Below are 23252 nucleotides of genomic sequence, written 5' to 3' on the forward strand. Positions count from 1 at the left end.
ACACTGACTCACCAATGACGTCTCTAGGTGAAGTCCTTCATCTTTGTTTTTCATCCAGCACAAATCGCCATCACTTATTCCAGCCAGGGCTCATCTCTGCAGGAAATAACACAGTTATCTCAAGCTCCGCTTGTAGAACACATTCATTAATTTTTCCCAACTCCTACATTACACCACATGAAGAAAAAAAAGGCGACATAGTATCACTCTACACAGTAACAGAACCGCCCCCCCATTAAAAACAGTATACTCAAAAATAAAATAAATATATCACTGCAGTAATAATATCCCTTAATTAGCCCCTATGGTAATAATATTCGCCATCCTTGCCCCCATGTGTCTCATTCCTGGCGTCAGCCATATGTTCTCCCATCCTGGCCTCATGAGTATCCATTCTGCCCCCTATGATCTCCCCATCCCGCCCCATCTGTCTCCATCGTATCCATCCTGCCCCATGATCCAATCATGCCCCGTATCTCCATTATGCCCCCTATGTGTCCAGCATTCAGCCCCCAATGTGTCCAGAATTCTGCCCCCAATGTGTCTCCAGCATTCTGCCCCAGTGTCTCCAGCATTGTGCCTCCAGTGTGTTCAGCATTGTGCCCCCAGTGTGTCCAGCATTCTGCCCCGTGTCTCCAGCATTCTGCCCCCAGTGTCTCCAGCATTCTGTCCCCAGTGTCTCCAGCATTCTGCCCCAGTGTGTCCAGCATTCTGCCCCCAGTGTGTCCAGCATTCTGCCCCCAGTGTGTCCAGCATTCTGCCCCCAGTGTCTCCAGCATTCTGCCCCAGTGTCCTCAGCATTCTGCCCCAGTGTCTCCAGCATTCTGCCCCCAGTGTGAGCAGCATTCTGCCCCCAATGAGTCCAGAATTCTACCCCCAGTGTCTCCAGCATTGTGCCTCCAGTGTGTTCAGCATTGTGCCCCCAGTGTGTCCAGCATTGTGCCCCAGTGTGTCCAGCATTCTACACCCAGTGTGTCCAGCATTGTGCCCCCAGTGTGTCCAGCATTGTGCCCCCAGTGTCCAGCATTCTGCCCCCAGTGTGTCCAGAATTCTGCCCCCAGTGTGTCCAGCATTCTGCCCCAGTGTCTCCAGCATTCTGCCCCAATATCTCCAGCATTGTGCTCCCAGTGTGTCCAGCATTCTGCCAACAGTGTGTCCAGCATTCTGCCCCAGTGTCTCCAGCATTCTGCCCCAGTGTCTCCAGCATTGTGCCCCCAGTGTGTCCAGCATTCTGCCCCGTGTCTCCAGCATCCTGCCCCCAGTGTCTCCAGCATTCTGTCCCCAGTGTCTCCAGCATTCTGCCCCTGTGTGTCCAGCATTCTGCCCCCAGTGTGTCCAGCATTCTGCCCCCCCTGTGTCCAGCATTCTGCCCCCAGTGTGTCCAGCATTCTGCCCCCAGTGTCTCCAGCATTCTGCCCCAGTGTCTTCAGCATTCTGCCCCAGTGTCTCCAGCATTCTGCCCCCAGTGTGACCAGCATTCTGCCCCCAATGAGTCCAGAATTCTACCCCCAGTGTCTCCAGCATTGTGCCTCAAGTGTGTTCAGCATTGTGCCCCCAGTGTGTCCAGCATTGTGCCCCAGTGTGTCCAGCATTCTACACCCAGTGTGTCCAGCATTGTGCCCCCAGTGTGTCCAGCATTGTGCCCCCAGTGTCCAGCATTCTGCCCCCAGTGTGTCCAGAATTCTGCCCCCAGTATGTTCAGCATTCTGCCCCCAGTGTGTTCAGCATTCTGCCCCCAGTGTGTCCAGCATTGTGCCCCCAATGTGTCCAGCATTGTGCCCCCAATGTGTCCAGCATTCTGCCCTAGTGTCTCCAGCATTCTGCCCCCAGTGTCTCCAGCATTGTGCCCCCAGTGTGTCCAGCATTCTGCCCCCAGTGTGTCCAGCATTCTGCCCCCAGTGTCTCCAGCATTGTGCCTCCAGTGTGTCCAGCATTGTGCCCCCAGTGTGTCCAGCATTCTGCCCCCAGTGTGTCCAGCATTCTGCCCCAGTGTCTCCAGCATTCTGCCCCAATATCTCCAGCATTGTGCCCCCAGTGTGTCCAGCATTCTGCCAACAGTGTGTCCAGCATTCTGCCCCAGTGTGTCCAACATTCTGCCCCAGTATGTCCAGCATTCTGCCCCCAGTGTGTCCAGAATTCTGCCCCCAGTGTCTCCAGCATTATGCCCCCAGTGTGTCCAGCAGTCTGCCTCCAGTGTGTCCAGCATTCTGCCCCAGTGTCTTCAGCATTGTGCCCCAGTTTGTCCAGCATTGTGCCCCAAGTGTGTCCAGCATTCTGCCCCCAGTGTCTTCAGCATTCTGCCCCAGTGTGTCCAGCATTCTGCACCAGTATGTCCAGCATTGTGGCACCAGTGTGTCCAACATTGTGCCCCCAGTGTGTCCAGCATTCTACCCGAGTGTCTCCAGCATTGTGCCTCCAGTCTGTCCAGCATTTTGCCCCCAGTGTGTCCAGCAGTCTGCCTCCAGTGTGTCCAGCATTCTGCCCCCAGTGTGTCCAGAATTCTGCCCCCAGTGTCTCCAGCATTATGCCCCCAGTGTGTCCAGCAGTCTGCCTCCAGTGTGTCCAGCATTCTGCCCCAGTGTCTTCAGCATTGTGCCCCAGTTTGTCCAGCATTGTGCCCCCAGTGTGTCCAGCATTGTGCCCCAAGTGTGTCCAGCATTCTGCCCCCAGTGTCTTCAGCATTCTGCCCCAGTGTGTCCAGCATTCTGCACCAGTATGTCCAGCATTGTGGCACCAGTGTGTCCAGCATTGTGCCCCCAGTGTGTCCAGCATTCTACCCCAGTGTCTCCAGCATTGTGCCTCCAGTCTGTCCAGCATTGTGCCCCCAGTGTGTCCAGCAGTCTGCCTCCAGTGTGTCCAGCATTGTGCCCCAGTGTGTCCAGCATTCTGCCCCCAGTGTCATCAGCATTCTACCCCAGTGTCTCCAGCATTGTGCCTCCAGTCTGTCCAGCATTGTGCCCCCAGTGTGTCCAGCAGTCTGCCTCCAGTGTGTCCAGCATTCTGCCCCCAGTGTCATCAGCATTCTGCCCCAGTGTGTCCAGCATTCTGCCCCAGTGTGTCCAGCATTCTGCCCCAGTGTGTCCAGCATTGTGCCCCCAGTGTATCCAGCATTGTGCCCCCAGTTTGTCCAGCATTGTGCCACCAGTGTGTCCAGCATTCTGCCCCCAGTGTGTCCAGCATTCTGCCCCAGTGTGTCCAGCATTCTGCCCCAGTGTGTCCAGCATTGTGCCCCCAGTGTGTCCAGCATTGTGCCCCCAGTGTGTCCAGCATTGTGCCCCCAGTGTCTTCAGCATTCTGCCCCAGTGTGTCCAGCATTGTGCCTCCAGTCTGTCCAGCATTGTGCCCCCAGTGTGTCCAGCAGTCTGCCTCTAGTGTGTCCAGCATTGTGCCCCAGTGTGCCCAGCATTGTGCCCCCAGTGTCTTCAGCATTCTGCCCCAGTGTCTCCAGCATTGTGCCCCCAGTGTGTCCAGCATTGTGCCCCCAGTGTCTTCAGCATTCTGCCCCAGTGTCTCCAGCATTGTGCCTCCAGTCTGTCCAGCATTGTGCCCCAGTGTGTCCAGCATTCTGCCCCAGTGTCTCCAGCATTGTGCCTCCAGTCTGTCCAGCATTGTGCCCCAGTGTGTCCAGCATTCTGCCCCAGTGTCTCCAGCATTGTGCCCCAGTTTCTCCAGCATTCTGCCCTGGGGCCCCCTGGATCGCCGCTCTCAATAATAAAAAAAAAAAAGTTCTTACCTTGCAGCGATCCTGTGGCAAAGGCGAAGCTCTCTCCACTCAGCTGAAGCGTGCACTCGCCAGTGACTGACAATGACGTCAGACGTCAGCAACGTGCGCGCTGCGGCTGACGTCAGCTGCCAGCCTAAGATTAACTATTGACATGCGGGTTACGGGCCCGCAAATCAATAGCTTTGCTGCCGCAGCGTCACTGAGGGCCCGGTTTAGCCTGCTGGTAGGGTCCCGGTGAGCAGGTGAGACGGGGCCCGATGTGGGCCCCCTCTGCCCACCGGGCCCCATACGCCAGTCAGGGCAGTAATGCCCTGATGGCAGCCATGGGCAGGGATTAGGGTTTTAAGATGTTTTTGCCTACTTCATCATTTGTGACCTTTGCAATAAATTTTGGGACTTTATACTCTAACCCCTGACCACAGTGATTTTACATACAACAGAAATGTTTACGACATTTTGTGAAACATGCAACTTTTTGGACTAAAAAAAAAAGAAACAAAAAAACACAAAACCAGTTAAAGACAGAAATAAAAGACAATTTTAGCCTTTGCACAAAATTCATGAACCATGTGTGCCTTTTCAAAGAGTTTGTCACAAAATGGCAGTATCACAAGATAGCAAAAGAAAAGTGACATACAAAAAATTTCACAAATGATGAATCGAGCCCTATAATTTTTCTATGTGAATTTAATCCTGATTCTGGTGTGCAATTACTGACACGAATAAGAATGTTTCTAGCAAATCCTAATGTTTGCTATAATAAAGTACTGGTAAAATATTCACAGGAATCTGAAACAGAGAAACAATTATTCTGTGTGCAGGATCCACCAAACCCAAACTATCACAGTGGGGATGAGATCATGTATGTTTCTCCCAAACTCTAGTGCCACCTATTGGAAGTAGCAATCCTAATAGTCAAAGTTGACCCTTCAACGAGCCTTGTCATATGACTTAATATAATAACCAAACCAGAATTTCAATTTGCAGATACTGTGTTTCAGGGTATTGCCCCTCATCAGTGCAAAGTGGAGATCTGGTTTGGCTGATTGAGAGGCATCTGACCGGGATCCAAGAAGTATCGTTTCTCCTTGCGGAGAGTGACATGATAGGCATGTTGAGGTGAGGAGACTTAAAGCCGCAATGCTCCTCTGGGAAATATGCAAATTGTCTCTTCAGAGAGGAAGAGGACTAGAACTCTAGTGCCACCTATTGGAAGTAGCAATCCTAACAGTCATGTCCTCTTCCTCTCTGAAGAGACAATTTGCATATTTCCCAGAGGAGCATTGCGGCTTTAAGTCTCCTCACCTCGACATGCTTATCATGTCACTCTCCGCAATAAAAAACGATACTTCTTGGATCCCAAACTCTAAAACTAAAAATCTTACTTTCAAACCAAAAGAACACGCATCAAAAAATTGCACTTCTCTAGAGCTTTCACCCCAGGGATGCTTTTGTGGTGTCAGCAGAACTAATCTCATTAAACATTCATTGATCAGTAGCTCAACCTCAAGAGAAGGATGGTTGAATACTGAACCAGATTGCCCATGATATGTCTCTTTCAGTTAAGGCGAGAAGATTTCAAGTTGCAAATTTTACCCAGCATGCTTTTCTGCAAATAGTTTGCATATTCAAGAGGAAGACTAATTAACACTTTAGAAAATTAGCTTCTTCTGTTCTAGAAGATACAGTGAATTTTTCATTTTTGCCCTGCTGCATCACTTTTTCTCCCCCTGATATTGCGGATTCAGCATGAAAGAACAATTACAACATGCTGCAATTGTCAGCGAGACTTGACTCAGCTCAGTCGCACCGATACAAGTCTGTGGGTGCGAGTGAAACATTGTACTGCACTCGAATATCACCCAAGTGCAGTGCGATTCCCGCCTATGCCGGCAGCAGAGGATATAGAGAAATTACTTTTTCCACCTCCTCCACAGCTGTGCTCTGATTCTCTCATGAGAGATGAGGGTCATTAGCATATCGCATCTGATGGTGTGATTCCAGCCTTAGGCCCCTTTAACACATCAGTTTTTTGCCATCAGTCACAATCCGTTGAATTTTTTAAAAAAATGGATTCGGCGACTGATGCCGCTGGATCCATTTTTTTCTCATAGACTTGTATTAGTGACGGATGGCCTCACATTTCATCCGTCATTCCAGCGGCCGGAGGCAAGGGACAAAGTAACATTTATTGTGTCCGTCAAAAAACGGACAGCGATGGATCTGTCGCCGTCCCGTCATTTGCTCGAATGGAAGTCTATGGGCGCCAGATCCGTCAAATGAAGGAATCCGGTGATGGATTCCGTTTTTTTTAACTGAGCATGCTCCGATTTTTTTTTTAGGATTCACTTAGCCAGATTTGCTAGTCGGACCCGGCGAAAAACAGATCCGTCGCATCAGTTTTTCACAATCTGCGACGGATCCGTCTATCTGTCGAGCCAACGGATTGTGACTGACGGCAAAAAACTGATGTGTAAAAGGGGCCTAATTCTCAGCCCATGGTTCCGTGTCCTCTTTGCCCTTTTTGGGAATTATGTCGCCAGCATAGCCAGTCCTTAACTTCTTTGCTACTGACACCTTGGAACTCCCGCCTGTGCCACTCTGTTCATTTCATGTTCTCTGTCCCGTCCTGATCTGCTACTTTTCTGAGTTAGACACTTATTATATGGTTACTGTCAAGTGGTTGGTAAGTTTAATACAGATGTGGTTTTAAGGGGTTGTCCAGTCCAAATCAATAAGTCTTCACTCACTCTGTGTGACTGCAGACTTATGAATCCCCTCAGTGCATGCGCTGTGGGGATTCACCTATTTTTGAGCCAGGACCGAAGCATACATATGAGTTAGGCCGGGGTCATACTTGCAAATGCAATAAGAGAAACTCACCTCAATACCTGTCACTGCCGTCAGCATTCACGACCGGAGCGTTCAGCTGCAAAGAAATACAAGCAGCCGCATGCTCCGGCGGCAGCGTCGGGTATTGAGGAGACAGACTCGCGCAGGTTTCTCACATTGCACTAACAAGTGTGACCCCGGCCTCACAAATACAATTGTATAGAGCTAAGCCTCCCCAGTCTCATGACTTGGCCATCCAGTGGGTATGGCCAACTAGAGTTCACTGCCTCACTCCATACAATGGAGACAATGAAACAAAAGCAAAATGCAAATTAGTTGCAGCTAGAATTCTCTTGACCTTCACTAAAAAGAATCCTGCTGCTGAGGAACTTGTTAAAAAAGAAAAAAAGGAATTAAATGTACAAAAATTACTCAAACAGCAGCATCAGAGGGGGAAATTGAGGCAACAGTGCAAAAATCAAACATTCACTATATCTTCTAGAACAGAAGGAGCTAAGTCCTAAAGGATTATGCAAACTATTTGTAGAATAGCATGCTGGGTAAAATTTGCAACTTGAAATCTACTCTCCATAACTGAAAAGAGACATGTCTATAGGTCAGTCATGGGCAATCAGGGTCAGTATTCAACCATCCTTCTCTTGGGGTTGAGCTACTGACCAATGAATGTTTAATGAGGTTAGTATTGCTGACACCACAAACAACACAAAAGCATCCCTGGGGTGAACGCTCTAGAGAGGTGCAATTTTTGGACCCCTGTTTATTTGGTTTGATATTAAGATTTTTAGTCTGAGGGTATGTGCACATGTTGCAGATCTGCAGCGGTTTTCCATGAGTTTACAGTACCATGTAAACCTATGGTAAACAAAATCCCCAGTGCACATGCTGCTATGTATATTCCGCAGCGGATAACAACTGCTCCATTATAGGAATCCACATCAAATCCACAGTTAGGCTATGTGCACATGTTGCTGTAGATCAGCAGCGGATTTTTCCGCGCAGAAACGCTGCAGATCCGCACTGTGATTTACAATGTAAATCAATGGGTAAAAAAAAGTTGTGCGGAAAAATCAGTGCAGAATTGCTGCGGATTTAAAAGAAGTGCATGTCACTTCTTTTGTGCTGATCTGCAGCATTTCTCCACCCCTCCATGATAGAAATCCGCAGTGGCAAAAACTGCATAAAATCTGCACAAAATCCGCGGCAAATCCGCAGCTGCGGATTCTGGCAGGAGATGCGGATTTTGTGCAGAAAATTCTGCACCACATTTCCTACGTGTGTACATAGCCTAAGGGTATGTGCATAAGTAGATGGAACCTCTTCAGATTTTTCTGCACCTGTTTTGATAAATCCACAGGTAAAAAGCACCTCGTTTTACCGCAGATTTTATGCAGTTTTTGTGCGGATTCCTATTATGGAGCAGGTGTAAACCGCTGCGGAATCCACACAAAGAATTGACATGCTGCAGAATAAACAACGCTACGTTTCCGCGCATTTTTTTCCGCAGCATGTGCACTGCGGATTTAGTTTTCCATAGGTTTACATGGTACTGTAAACTCATGGAAAGCAGCTGCGGTTCCGCAGCAAAATCTGCAACGTGTGCACATACCCTATATCCTATCCATGGGTAAAACGCAGTGCTTTTTACCTGTGGATTCTCAAAACAGGTAAGGAAAACTCTGCAGAGGTTCCATCTACGTATGCACATACCCTTAGAGTTGAGGAGAAACATACATGGTTTCATTCACGCTGTGATCATTTGGTAATGCATGATCCTGAATACAGAATTCTTTTTTTCTTTATAGTACACTACATAGGCAGCATCAATAGTAAAAAGTTGGGGACAAACAGGGATAATAGCAGTGGTAACGTAGTGCGTTACCCGCGGCATAACGCGGTCCGTTACTACTGGCATTAACCCTGTGTGAGCGGTGACTGAATGTTGCGTCGGCTGGGCGCGACCAATCAGCGACATTCGCACGGGATTTAAATCCCGCTTCGCTGATTGGTTGCACGCACCGGCTGGGCGCGACCAATCCGCGAAGCGGGATTTAAATTCTGCAGCAATGTCGCTGATTGGTTGTGCCGGCTGGGTGCGAGCAATCAGCAAAGCAGGATTTAAATCCCACGCCAATGTCAGCTGGGCGCGACCAATCAGCGAAGCGGGATTTAAATCCCATGGCAATGTCGCTGATTGGTCGCGCGGTGCCTTGCGGTCTCGCGAGATGATGACGTAGTGGTCTCGCGAGACCACCACATCATCATCTCGCGAGTTCGCAATGCATGGAGTGGTCACTGGAATGTCGCGAGCAGCAGGAAAGGCCTGTTGTGGATCCAAGGGGCCGACGGATGGTGAGTATTTAATGATTTTTTATTTTTTAAATTATTTTTAACATTAGATCTTTTCACTATTGATGCTGCATAGGCAACATCAATAGTAAAAAGTTGGTCACACAGGGTTAATAGCAGCGTTAATGGAGTGCGTTACACCGCGGCATTCTGCAGTGTAACGCAGCCATTAACCCTGTGTGAGCGCTGACTGGAGGGGAGTACGGAGCGGGCACTGACTGCGGGGAGTAAGAAGCGGCCATTTTTCCGCCGGACTGTGCCGGTCGCTGATTGGTCGTGGCTGTTTTGCCGCGACCAATCAGTGACTTGGATTTTCATGACAGACAGAGGCCGTGACCAATGAATATCTGTGACAGAAAGACAGACAGAAAGACAGACAGACAGACGGAAGTGACCCTTAGACAATTATATAGTAGATTTTGTGAATGTTTTACCAGTATTTCATTATTGCAAATATTAGGATTTGCTAGAAACATTCTTGTTCATGTCAGGGATTGCACACCAGAAACAAGATTAGAATCTACACAGAAAAATTATAGGACAGAATCACTGGATTTTTTAAGACATTTTTTTTCTATCTTGTGATAGTGTCATTTTGTGACAAACTCATTAAAAAATGGTACACACGGTTCATGAATTTTGTGCAAAGGCAAAAAATAGTCTTTTATTTCTGTCTTTAACTGTTTTTGTATTTTTTGTTTCTTTTTCTTTTTTATGTAAAAAAAGTTGCATGTTTTAGAAAATGGCGTAAACATTTCTGCTGTATATAGAATCACTCTGGTCAGGGGCTAGAGTATGTTTCAAAAAGTCACAAAAGTTATTGCAAAGGTCACAAATGATGAATTAGGCAGAAACATGTCAAAACCCTAATCCTTGCCTACAGTGGTGAATGGAAAAAAAACAAAAACAGGTAAACATATAAAATAGGCTTCAAAAAAGTTGCAAATGGAAAGATGAATTTAATTTAAAAAAAAAAAAACAGCAAAACACCAAACACTTGGCAAAAATCACAAGTCTTTGGAAAAATAGTCAAAAATGCTCTGTCATCAAGGTCACTTTTTCCTTATGCAAACTATTTGCTGAAAAGCATTCTGGGAATGGTTAACAACTTGAAACCTTATCTCCTTAATTTACAAAGGGCGTGTGCATGGGGCAGTCATGGCCATTCAGGGTCAGTATTCAACCATTCTTCTCTTGGGGTTGAGCTACTGACCAATGAATGTTTAATGAGGTTAGTATTGCTGACACCACAAACAACATAAAAGCATCCCTGGGGTGAACACTCTAGAGAGGTGCAATTTTTGGACCCCCATTTGTTCAGTTTAAGGCCGGCTTCACACTCAGCGTATGAAAATACAGTCCGCATATTACAGCCGTAATACGCTGAAATGTCCCGAAAATAGTGGTCCGTAGCTCCTCCGTAGGCAGGGTGTGTCAGTGTTTTTTGCGCATGGCATCCTCCGTATGGCATCCGTACTGTGTGGTTTTCTCGCAGGCTTGCAAAACCAACATACCGCTATAGAAGTGATCCATGTGTCCCAAAAAGAAAAAAATATATATATACTGTCTATATATATATATATATATATATATATATATGTCAGTAGACACATATGTATATATATTAATATTTTTTCCAGCGCTATACAGCTTGAAAGCCGGTAATTCAATTACCGGCTTTTTCTTTCTCCTTCCTAAAACCCGACATGATTTGAGACATGGTTTACATACAGTAAACCATGTCTTCTCTCCATTTTTTTGCAGATTCCACACTACTAATGTCAGTAGTGTGTATCTGCAAAATTTGGCCGTTCTAGCTCTTAAAATAAAGGGTTAAATGGCGGAAAAAATTGGCGTGGGCTCCCGCACAATTTTCTCCGCCAGAGTAGTAAAGCCAGTGACTGAGGGCAGATATTAATAGCCTGGAGAGGGTCCACGGTTATTGGCCCCCCCCTGGCTAAAAATATCTGCCCCCAGCCACCCCAGAACAGGCACATCTGGAAGATGCGCCTATTCTGGCACTTGGCCACTCTCTTCCCATTCCCGTGTAGCGGTGGGATATGGGGTAATGAAGGGTTAATGCCACCTTGCTATTGTAAGGTGACATTAAGCCAAATTAATAATGGAGAGGCGTCAATTATGACACCTATCCATTATTAATCCAATTGTAGTAAAGGGTTAAATAAAACACAAACACATTATTTAAAATTATTTTAATGAAATAAAAACAATGGTTGTTGGAGTATTTTATTCTACGCCCAATCCAGTCACTGAAGACCCTCGTTCTGTGAAAGAAAAAACATAATAAACCAACAATATACTTACCCTCCGCAGATCTGTAACGTCCAACGATGTAAATCCTTCTGAAGGGGTTAAAACATTTAGCAGCAAGGAGTTCCGCTAATGCAGGCTGCTCCTTGCTGCAAAACCCCGGGAAATGAGGCTAAATATAGATCAGTGATCTATATTTAGCTTCATTTGCGGTGAAGGTGAGGCGCCCTCTGCTGGATGTTCATAGATCGTGGGAACGTTCCTAGAAATAAGATTTCTAGTTTGAGAGCTGGGGAGAAACCTACGTGGTCTCATTTACGTTGTGATAATTTGGTGCTGTGGTATCCTGAATATTTTACCAGTGTTTTATTATTGCAAACATTACAATTTGGCAGAAACTTTGAATTCAGGCAATTTTTGGAATCCTGCTCTTCTGGTTTCAAAGTAAGAGTTGTAGATCTAGTGTTGGAATAAAACATCAGGTCTCATTTACACTGCAGGAATCTGATTCTGGTTGATCCACAATTCAGAGTAACTCCTAATCTTTCTGCTATAGAAGATACTTTGCTCTGTGTTTTATTATTATAAACATCACAATATGGCAGAAACATTTAATTATTCACATGTCAGTAATTGTAAGCCAACATCAGGATTGGAACCTATTTAGAAAAAAAAATATGGGCCCGATTCATCATTTGCATTTTGTGGGTTTTTTTAAGTCCCTTTTCTTTTTCTGTCTTGTGATATTCGCTGAAATTTTTGATGGATTTCGATTTTTTTTTTTAGGATTCAATTAGCCAGATCTGCTAGTTGGATCCGGCGAAAAACGGATCCGTCGCATCAGTTTTTCACAATCTGCGACGGATCCGTCTATCTGTCGAGCCAACGGATTGTGACTGACGGCAAAAAACTGATGTGTGAAAGGGTCCTAATTCTCAGCTAATGGTTCCGTATCCTCTTTGCCCTTTTTGGGAATCATGTCGCCAGCATAGCCAGTCCTTAACTTCTTTGCTACTGACACCTTGGAACTCCCGCCTGTGCCACTCTGTTCATTTCATGTTCTCTGTCCCGTCCTGATCTGCTACTTTTCTGAGTTAGAAACTCATTATATGGTTACTGTCAAGTGGTTGGTAAGTTTAATACAGATGTGGTTTTAAGGGGTTGTCCAGTCCAAATCAACAAGTCTTCACTCACTCTGTGTGACTGCAGACTTATGAATCCCCTCAGTGCATGCACTGTGGGGATTCACCTATTTTTGAGCCAGGACCGAAGCATACATATGAGTTAGGCCGGGGTCACACTTGCAGGTGCAATACGAAAAACTCACCTCAATACCTGTCACTGCCGTCAGCATTCACGACCGGAGCGTTCAGCTGCATAGAAATACAAGCAGCCGCATGCTTCGGCGGCAGCGTCGGGTATTGAGGAGACAGACTCGCGCAGGTTTCTCACATTGCACTCACAAGTGTGACCCCGGCCTCATACATACAATTGTATAGAGCTAAGCCACCCCAATCTCATGACTTGGCCATCCAGTGGGTATGGCCAACTAGAGTTCACTGCCTCACTCCATGCAATGGAGACAATGAAACAAAAGCAAAATGCAAATTAGTTGCAGCTAGAATTCTCTTGACCTTCACTAAAAAGAATCCTGCTGATGAGGAACTTGTTAAAAAAGAAAAAAAGGAATTAAATGTACAAAAATTACTCAAACAGCAGCATCAGAGGGGGAAATTGAGGCAACAGTGCAAAAATCAAACATTCACTATATCTTCTAGAACAGAAGGAGCTAAGTCTCTAAAGGATTATGCAAACTATTTGTAGAATAGCATGCTGGGTAAAATTTGCAACTTGAAATCTACTCTCCTTAACTGAAAAGAGACGTATCTATAGGTCAGTCATGGGGCAATCAGGGTCAGTATTCAACCATCCTTCTCTTGGGTTGAGCTACTGACCAATGAATGTTTAATGAGGTTAGTATTGCTGACACCACAAACAACACAGAAGCATCCTTGGGGGTGAAAGCTCTAAAGAGGTGCAATTTTTGGACTCCTGTTCTTTTGGTTTGATATTAAGATTGCTAGTCTGAGAGTATGAGCACACGTTGCGGATCTGCAGCGGTTTTCCATGAGTTTACAGCACCAACAAAATCCCCAGTGCACATGCTGCGGAAAACACCGCGTGGAAATGCTGCTTTGTATATTCTGCAGAGGATAACAACTGCTCCATTATAGGAATCCACAACAAATCCACAGTTAGGCTATGTGCACATGTTGCTGTGGATCCGCAGCGGTTTTTTCCGCGCAGAAACGCTGCAGATCCGCACTGTGATTTACAATGTAAATCAATGGGTAAAAGAAAAGTTCTGTGGAAAAATCAGTGCAGAATTGCTGCGGATTTAAAAGAAGTGCATGTCACTTCTTTTGTGCTGATCTGCAGCGTTTCTCCACCCCTCATTGATAGAAATCCGCAGTGGCAAAAACTGCATAAAATCTGCACAAAATCCGCGGCAAATCCGCAGCTGCGGATTCTGCCAGGAGATGTGGATTTTGTGCAGAAAATTCTGCACCACATTTCCTACATGTGCACATAGCCTAAGGGTATGTGCATAAGTAGATGGAACCTCTTCAGATTTTTCTGCACCTGTTTTGATAAATCCGCAGGTAAAAAGCACCTCGTTTTACTGCAGATTTTATGCAGTTTTTGTGCGGATTCCTATTATGGAGCTGGTGTAAACCGCTGCGGAATCCACACAAAGAATTGACATGCTGCAGAATAAACAACGCTACGTTTCCGCGCATTTTTTTCTGCAGCATGTGCACTGCAGATTTAGTTTTCCATAGGTTTACATGGTACTGTAAACTCATGGAAAGCAGCTGCGGTTCCGCAGCAAAATCTGCAACGTGTGCACATACTCTATATCCTATCCATGGGTAAAACGCAGTGCTTTTTACCTGCGGATTCTCAAAACAGGTAAGGAAAAGTCTGCAGAGGTTCCATCTACGTATGCACATACCCTTAGAGTTGAGGAGAAACATACATGGTTTCATTCACGCTGTGATCATTTGGTAATGCATGATCCTGAATACAGAATTCTTTTCTTCTTTATAGTACACTACATAGGCAGCATCAATAGTAAAAAGTTGGGGACAAACAGGGTTAATAGCAGTGGTAACGTAGTGCGTTACCCGTGGCATAACACGGTCCGTTACTACTGGCATTAACCCTGTGTGAGCGGTGACTGAATGTTGCGTTGGCTGGGCGCGACCAATCAGCGACATTGGCGCGGGATTTAAATCCCGCTTTGCTGATTGGTTGCACGCACCGGCTGGGCGCGACCAATCCGCAAAGCGGGATTTAAATTCTGCAGCAATGTCGCTGATTGGTCGCGCCGGCTGGGTGCGAGCAATCAGCGAAGCAGGATTTAAATCCCGTGGCAAAGTCGCAGATTGGTCACGCCGGCTAGGCGCTACCAATCAGTGAAGCGGGATTTAAATCCCACGCCAATGTCAGCTGGGCGCGACCAATCAGCGAAGCGGGATTTAAATCCCACGGCAATGTCGCTGATTGGTCGCGCGGTGCCTTGCGGTCTCGCAAGATGATGACGTAGTGGTCTCGCGAGACCACCACATCATCTCGCGAGTTCGCAATGCATAGAGCGGTCACTGGAATGTCGCGAGCAGCGGGAAAGGCCTGTTGTGGATCCAAGAGGCCGACGGATGGTGAGTATTTAATGATTTTTTATTTTTTTAATTATTTTTAACATTAGATCTTTCCACTATTGATGCTGTATAGGCAACATCAATAGTAAAAAGTTGGTCACACAGGGTTAATAGCAGCGTTAATGGAGTGCTTAAGGCTATGTTCACACTTTGCGGATTCCACTGCGGTTTTTTACGCCGCAGAATTCCAAAATCTGCAGTGAAAACCCTTCGCGGTTTTTACTGCGGATTTATCGCGGTTTTTACTGCGGTTTCTTCTGCGGATTTTCATCTGCAGTTTCCTATTGGAGCAGGTGAAAATCAGCAGAAAAGAAGTGACATGCTGCGGAATGTAGTCCGCAGCGTTTCTGCGCGGATTTTTCTGCAGCATGTGCACAGCGTTTTTTGTTTCCCATAGGTTTACATTGTACTGTAAACTCATGGGAAACTGCTGCGGATCCGCAGCGGTCAAATCTGCTGCGGATCCGCAGCAAAATCCGCAAAGTGTGAACATAGCCTAACACCGCGGCATTCTGCGGTGTAACGCAGCCATTAACCCTGTGTGAGCGCTGACTGGAGGTGAGTACGCTCCGTGCACTGACTGCGGGGAGTAAGAAGCAGCCATTTTTCCGCCGGACTGTGACTGTCGCTGATTGGTCATAGCTGTTTTGCCGCGAACAATCAGCGACTTGGATTTTCATGACAGACAGAGGCCGTGACCAATGAATATCCGTGACAGAAAGACAGACAGAAAGACAGACGGAAGTGACCCTTAGACAATTATATAGTAGACTCTGTGAATGTTTTACCAGTATTTCATTATTGCAAATATTAGGATTTGCTAGAAACATTCTTGTTCATGTCAGGAATTGCACACCAGAAACAAGATTAGAATCTACACAGAAAAATTATAGGACAGAATCACTGGATTTTTTTAAGGGTATGTGTCCACGTGCAGTAAACGCTGCGTGTTTGACGCTGCATAGAGCTGCAGCGTCAGACACGCAGCGTCCAGATGTTACAGCATAGTGGAGGGGATTTAATGAAATCCCGTCTCCACTATGCGTGGTAACACGCACGCGGCGGCCCTGCGACTCCGGACATGCTGCGCGTCTTTTCAGATCGCAGCATGTCCGTATATCTTGCGGCGACGCTCCGTCGCCGCAAGATATAGCACAGGGCCATATGGTGGGGAGCGATGATCCCGGATGTGTGCTGTGAACACATCCGGCATCATCGCGTCCCAGAAAGGGGGCGGGCTTACCGCAGAGCGGCTAAGCCGCTCCGGCGATACCGCTGGCCATCCTGAACGTGGACACGCAGCCTAAGCCATTTTTTTTCTATCTTGTGATACTGTCATTTTGTGACAAACTCATTAAAAAATGGTACACACGGTTCATGAATTTTGTGCAAAGGCAAAAAATAGTCTTTTATTTCTGTCTTTAACTGTTTTTGTATTTTTTGTTTCTTTTTCTTTTTTATGTAAAAAAAAGTTGCATGTTTTAGAAAATGTCGTAAACATTTCTGCTGTATATAGAATCACTCTGGTCAGGGGCTAGAGTATGTTTCAAAAAGTCACAAAAGTTATTGCAAAGGTCACAAATGATGAATTAGGCAAAAACATGTCAAAACCATAATCCTTGCCTACAGTGGTGAATGGAAAAAAAACAAAAACAGATAAACATACAAAATAGGCTTCAAAAAAGTTGCAAATGGAAAGATGAATTTAATTTTAAAAAAAACCAGCAAAACACCAAACACTTGGCAAAAATCACAAGTCTTTGGAAAAATAGTCAAAAATGCTCTGTCATCAAGGTCACTTTTTCCTTATGCAAACTATTTGCTGAAAAGCATTCTGGGAATGGTTAACAACTTGAAACCTTATCTCCTTAATTTACAAAGGGCGTGTGCATGGGGCAGTCATGGCCATTCAGGGTCAGTATTCAACCATCCTTCTCTTGGGGTTGAGCTACTGACCAATGAATGTTTAATGAGGTTAGTATTGCTGACAACATAAAAGCATCCCTGGGGCGAAAGCTCTAGAGAGGTGCAATTTTTGGACCCCCATTTATTCAGTTTAAAAATAAGATTTCTAGTTTGAGAGCTGGGGAGAAACATACGTGGTCTCATTAACACTGTGATAATTTGGTGCTGTGGTATCCTGAATATTTTACCAGTGTTTTATTATTGCAAACGTTACAATTTGGCAGAAACTTTCAATTCAGGCAATTTTTGGAATCCTGCTCTTCTGGTTTCAAAGTAAGAGTTGTAGATCTAGTGTTGGAATAAAACATCTGGTCTCATTTACACTGCAGGAATCTGATTCTGGTTGATCCACAATTCAGAGTAACTCCTAATCTTTCTGCTATAGAAGATACTTTGCTCTGTGTTTTATTATTACAAACATCACAATATGGCAGAAACATTTAATTATTCACATGTCAGTAATTGTAAGCCAACATCAGGATTGGAACCTATTTAGAAAAAAAAAAACATGGGCCCGATTCATCATTTGCATTTTGTTTTGTTTTTTTTAAGTCCCTTTTCTTTTTCTGTCTTGTGATATGCGCTGACATTTTTGATGGATTCCGATTTTTTTTTTTTTAGGATTCAATTAGCCAGATCTGCTAGTCGGATCCGGCGAAAAACGGATCCGTCGCATCAGTTTTTCACAATCTGCGACGGATCCGTCTATCTGTCGAGCCAACGGATTGTGACTGATGGCAAAAAACTGATGTGTGAAAGGGGCCTAATTCTCAGCCCATGGTTCCGTGTCCTCTTTGCCCTTTTTGGGAATCATGTCGCCAGCATAGCCAGTCCTTAACTTCTTTGCTACTGACACCTTGGAACTCCCGCCTGTGCCACTCTGTTCATTTCATGTTCTCTGTCCCGTCCTGATCTGCTACTTTTCTGAGTTAGAAACTCATTATATGGTTACTGTCAAGTGGTTGGTAAGTTTAATACAGATGTGGTTTTAAGGGGTTGTCCAGTCCAAATCAATAAGTCTTCACTCACTCTGTGTGACTGCAGACTTATGAATCCCCTCAGTGCATGCGCTGTGGGGATTCACCTATTTTTGAGCCAGGACCGAAGCATACATATGAGTTAGGCCGGGGTCACACGTGCAAGTGCAATACGAGAAACTCACCTCAATACCTGTCACTGCCGTCAGCATTCACGACCGGAGCGTTCAGCTGCATAGAAATACAAGCAGCCGCATGCTTCGGCGGCAGCGTCGGGTATTGAGGAGACAGACTCGCGCAGGTTTCTCACATTGCACTCACAAGTGTGACCCCGGCCTCATACATACAATTGTATAGAGCTAAGCCTCCCCAGTCTCATGACTTGGCCTTCCAGTGGGTATGGCCAACTAGAGGGCACTGCCTCACTCCATACAATGGAGACAATGAAACAAAAGCAAAATGCAAATTAGTTGCAGCTAGAATTCTCTTGACCTTCACTGAAGAAAATCCTGCTGCTGAGGAACTTGTTAAAAAAGAAAAAAGGAATTAAATGTACAAAAATTACTCAAACAGCAGCATCAGAGGGGGAAATTGAGGCAACAGTGCAAAAATCAAACATTCACTATATCTTCTAGAACAGAAGGAGCCAAGTCTCTAAAGGATTATGCAAACTATTTGTAGAATAGCATGCTGGGTAAAATTTGCAACTTGAAATCTACTCTCCTTAACTGAAAAGAGACATGTCTATAGGTCAGTCATAGGCAAGCAGGGTCAGTATTCAACTATCCTTCTCTTGGGTTGAGCTACTGACCAATGAATGTTTAATGAGGTTAGTATTGCTGACACCACAAACAACACAGAAGCATCCTTGGGGGTGAAAGCTCTAAAGAGGTGCAATTTTTGGACTCCTGTTCTTTTGGTTTGATATTAAGATTGCTAGTCTCAGGGTATGTGCACACGTTGCGGGTCTGCAGCGTTTTTCCATGAGCTTACAGTACCATGTAAACCTATGGTAAACAAAATCCCCAGTGCACATGCTGCGGAAAACACCGCGTGGAAATGCTGCTTTGTATATTCTGCAGAGGATAACAACTGCTCCATTATAGGAATCCACATCAAATCCACAGTTAGGCTATGTGCACACGATGCGGACTTGCTGTGGATCCGCAACGGATTTTTCCGCGCAGAAATGCTGCAGATCCGCACTGTGATTTACAATGTAAATCAATGGGTAAAAAAAAGTTGTGCGGAATTGCTGCGGATTTAAAAGAAGTGCATGTCACTTCTTTTGTGCGGATCTGCAGCGTTTCTGCACCCCTCCATGATAGAAATCCGCAGTGGCAAAAACTGCATAAAATCCAAACAAAATCCGCATAAAAACCGTGGCAAATCCGCAGCTGCAGATTTTATGCAGAAAATTCTGCACCACATTTCCTACGTGTGCACATAGCCTAAGGGTATGAGCATAAGTAGATGGAACCTCTGCGGATTTTTCCGCACCTGCTTTGATATCCGCAGGTAAAAAGCACTGCGTTTTAACACAGATTTTGCAGTTTTTGTGCGGATTCCTATTGTGGAGCAGGTGTAAACCGCTGCGGAATCCGCACAAAAAATTGACATGATGCAGAATAAACAACGCTACATTTCTGCGCATTTTTTTCCGCAGCATGTGCACTGCAGATTTAGTTTCCCATAGATTTACATGGTACTGTAAACTCATGGAAAGCAGCTGCAGTTCTGCAGCAAAATCCGCAACGTGTGCACATACCCTATATCCGCGGGTAAAACGCAGTGCTTTTTACCTGCAGATTTCTCAAAATAGGTAAGGAAAAATCCGCAGAGGTTCCATCTACGTATGCACATACCCTTAGAGCTGAGGAGAAACATACATGGTTTCATTCACGCTGTGATCATTTGGTTCTGCATGATCCTGAATACAGAATTCTTTTTTTCTTTATAGTAGATTCTGTGAATGTTTTACCGGTATTTCATTATTGCAAATATTAGGATTTGCTAGAAACATTCTTATTCATGTCAGGAATTGCACACCAGAAACAAGATTAGAATCTACACAGAAAAATTATAGGGCAGAATCACAGGATTTTTCTAATCCATTTTTTTCTGTCTTGTGATACTGTCATTTAGTGACAAACTCATTAAAAAATGGTACACAAAGTTCATGAATTTTGTGCAAAGGCAAAAATAGTTTTTTATTTCTGTCTTTAACTGTTTTTGTGGGGGGTTTTTTGGTTCTTTTTCTTTCTTTTTTTAGTAAAAAAAAAAGTTGCATGTTTTAGAAAATGTCGTAAACATTTCTGCTGTATATAGAATCACTCTGGTCAGGGGCTAGAGTATGTTTCAAAAAGTCACAAAAGTTATTGCAAAGGTCACAAATGATGAATTAGGCAAAAACATGTCAAAACCCTAATCCTTGCCTACAGTGGTGAATGGGAAAAAAACAAAACAGGTAAACATATAAAATAGGCTTCAAAAAAGTTGCAAATGGAAAGATGAATTTAATTTTTTTTAAAAACAGCAAAACACCAAACACTTGGCAAAAATCACAAGTCTTTGGAAAAATAGTCAAAAATGCTCTGTCATCAAGGTCACTTTTTCCTTATGCAAACTATTTGCTGAAAAGCATTCTGGGAATGGTTAACAACTTGAAACCTTATCTCCTTAATTTACAAAGGGCGTGTGCATGGGGCAGTCATGGCCATTGAGGGTCAGTACTTAACCATCCTTCTCTTGGGGTTGAGCTACTGACCAATGAATGTTTAATGAGGTTAGTATTGCTGACACCACAAACAACATAAAAGCATCCCTGGGGTGAAAGCTCCAGAGAGGTGCAATTTTTGGACCCCCATTTATTCAGTTTAAAAATAAGATTTCTAGTTTGAGAGCTGGGGAGAAACCTACGTGGTCTCATTAACACTGTGATAATTTGGTGCTGTGGTATCCTGAATATTTTACCAGTGTTTTATTATTGCAAACATTACAATTTGGCAGAAACTTTCAATTCAGGCAATTTTTGGAATCCTGCTCTTCTGGTTTCAAAGTAAGAGTTGTAGATCTAGTGTTGGAATAAAACATCAGGTCTCATTTACACTGCAGGAATCTGATTCTGGTTGATCCACAATTCAGAGTAACTCCTAATCTTTCTGCTATAGAAGATACTTTGCTCTGTGTTTTATTATTACAAACATCACAATATGGCAGAAACATTTAATTATTCACATGTCAGTAATTGTAAGCCAACATCAGGATTGGAACCTATTTAGAAAAAAAAAAATATGGGCCAGATTCATCATTTGCATTTTGTGTTTTTTTTTTTTTAAGTCCCTTTTCTTTTTCTGTCTTGTGATATTCGCTGACATTTTTCATGGATTCCGATTTTTTTTTTTTTTTAGGATTCAATTAGCCAGATCTGCTAGTCGGATCCGGCGAAAAACAGATCCGTCGCATCAGTTTTTCACAATCTGCGACGGATCCGTCTATCTGTCGAGCCAACGGATTGTGACTGACGGCAAAAAACTGATGTGTGAAAGGGGCCTAATTCTCAGCCCATGGTTCCGTATCCTCTTTGCCCTTTTTGGGAATTATGTCGCCAGCATAGCCAGTCCTTAACTTCTTTGCTACTGACACCTTGGAACTCCCGCCTGTGCCACTCTGTTCATTTCATGTTCTCTGTCCCGTCCTGATCTGCTACTTTTCTGAGTTAGAAACTCATTATATGGTTACTGTCAAGTGGTTGGTAAGTTTAATACAGATGTGGTTTTAAGGGGTTGTCCAGTCCAAATCAACAAGTCTTCAATCACTCTGTGTGACTGCAGACTTATGAATCCCCTCAGTGCATGCACTGTGGGGATTCACCTATTTTTGAGCCAGGACCGAAGCATACATATGAGTTAGGCCGGGGTCACACTTGCAGGTGCAATACGAAAAACTCACCTCAATACCTGTCACTGCCGTCAGCATTCACGACCGGAGCGTTCAGCTGCATAGAAATACAAGCAGCCGCATGCTTCGGCGGCAGCGTCGGGTATTGAGGAGACAGACTCGCGCAAGTTTCTCACATTGCACTCACAAGTGTGACCCCGGCCTCATACATACAATTGTATAGAGCTAAGCCACCCCAATCTCATGACTTGGCCTTCCAGTGGGTATGGCCAACTAGAGTTCACTGCCTCACTCCATACAATGGAGACAATGAAACAAAAGCAAAATGCAAATTAGTTGCAGCTAGAATTCTCTTGACCTTCACTGAAGAAAATCCTGCTGATGAGGAACTTGTTAAAAAAGAAAAAAAGGAATTAAATGTACAAAAATTACTCAAACAGCAGCATCAGAGGGGCAAATTGAGGCAACAGTGCAAAAATCAAACATTCACTATATCTTCTAGAACAGAAGGAGCCAAGTCTCTAAAGGATTATGCAAACTATTTGTAGAATAGCATGCTGGGTAAAATTTGCAACTTGAAATCTACTCTCCTTAACTGAAAAGAGACATGTCTATAGGTCAGTCATGGGGCAATCAGGGTCAGTATTCAACCATCCTTCTCTTTGGGTTGAGCTACTGACCAATGAATGTTTAACCCTGCTGTTCTGTTGGTCAAAAATGACCGACTTTGAACTTCAATATTCTTTAAAATATTCAAGATGCGGCTCTGAAACCCGTGGCCGACCGACCCATCCTCATTTAAGTCAATCAACCACAAGTTTCAGAACCGCATCTTGAACACCCCAAAAAATACCAAAGTTCAAAATAGGTCTCCCCAGACTGAACAGAACAGCAGGGTTAATGAGGTTAGTATTGCTGACACCACAAACAACACAGAAGCATCCCTGGGGTGAAAGCTCTAGAGAGGTGCAATTTTTGGACTCCTGTTCTTTTGGTTTGATATTAAGATTTCTAGTCTGAGGGTATGTGCACACGTTGTGGATCTGCAGTGGTTTTCCGTGAGTTTACAGTACCATGTAAACCTATGGTAAACAAAATCCCCAGTGCACATGCTGCGGAAAACACCGCGTGGAAATGCTGCTTTGTATATTCCACAGCGGATAACAACTGCTCCATTATAGGAATCCACAACAAATCCACAGTTAGGCTATGTGCACACGAAGGAAATGTGGTGCAGAATTTTCTACACAAAATCCGCATCTCCGGGCAGAATCCGCAGCTGCGGATATGCCGCGGATTTTGTGCAGATTTTATGCAGTTTTTGCCACTGCGGATTTCTAGCAAGGAGGGGTGGAGAAACGCTGCAGATCCGCACAAAAGAAGTGACATGCACTTCTTTTAAATCCGCAGCAATTCTGCACTGATTTTTCCGCACAACTTTTTTTTTACCCATTGATTTACATTGTAAATCAGAGTGCGGATCTGCAGCGTTTC

The 23252-nt window shown here is 44.7% G+C and overlaps 1 protein-coding gene, 5 non-coding genes and 2 pseudogenes across 7 annotated transcripts in view; 6 read left to right on the forward strand and 2 right to left on the reverse strand.

The window, feature by feature from the left end:
- Nucleotides 1-23252, reverse strand: part of HDAC9 (histone deacetylase 9) — a 774871-nt gene that overhangs the window by 591156 nt on the left and 160463 nt on the right. The window lies entirely within an intron of this gene.
- Nucleotides 5129-5246, reverse strand: LOC138643791 (U4atac minor spliceosomal RNA; annotated as a pseudogene).
- LOC138643782 (U4atac minor spliceosomal RNA) lies at nt 7204-7330 on the forward strand. Its single transcript, XR_011314297.1, has one exon. It is a non-coding gene; the product is annotated as a U4atac minor spliceosomal RNA (small nuclear RNA).
- Nucleotides 10106-10232, forward strand: LOC138643783 (U4atac minor spliceosomal RNA). The gene has a single exon (XR_011314298.1). It is a non-coding gene; the product is annotated as a U4atac minor spliceosomal RNA (small nuclear RNA).
- Nucleotides 13120-13246, forward strand: LOC138643784 (U4atac minor spliceosomal RNA). The gene has a single exon (XR_011314299.1). It is a non-coding gene; the product is annotated as a U4atac minor spliceosomal RNA (small nuclear RNA).
- On the forward strand, nt 16842-16959 carry LOC138643787 (U4atac minor spliceosomal RNA; annotated as a pseudogene).
- On the forward strand, nt 18640-18766 carry LOC138643785 (U4atac minor spliceosomal RNA). Its single transcript, XR_011314300.1, has one exon. It is a non-coding gene; the product is annotated as a U4atac minor spliceosomal RNA (small nuclear RNA).
- LOC138643780 (U4atac minor spliceosomal RNA) lies at nt 20595-20721 on the forward strand. Its single transcript, XR_011314295.1, has one exon. It is a non-coding gene; the product is annotated as a U4atac minor spliceosomal RNA (small nuclear RNA).

This window comes from Ranitomeya imitator, chromosome 6 (assembly GCF_032444005.1).
Source record: "Ranitomeya imitator isolate aRanImi1 chromosome 6, aRanImi1.pri, whole genome shotgun sequence".
NCBI lineage: Eukaryota > Metazoa > Chordata > Amphibia > Anura > Dendrobatidae > Ranitomeya > Ranitomeya imitator.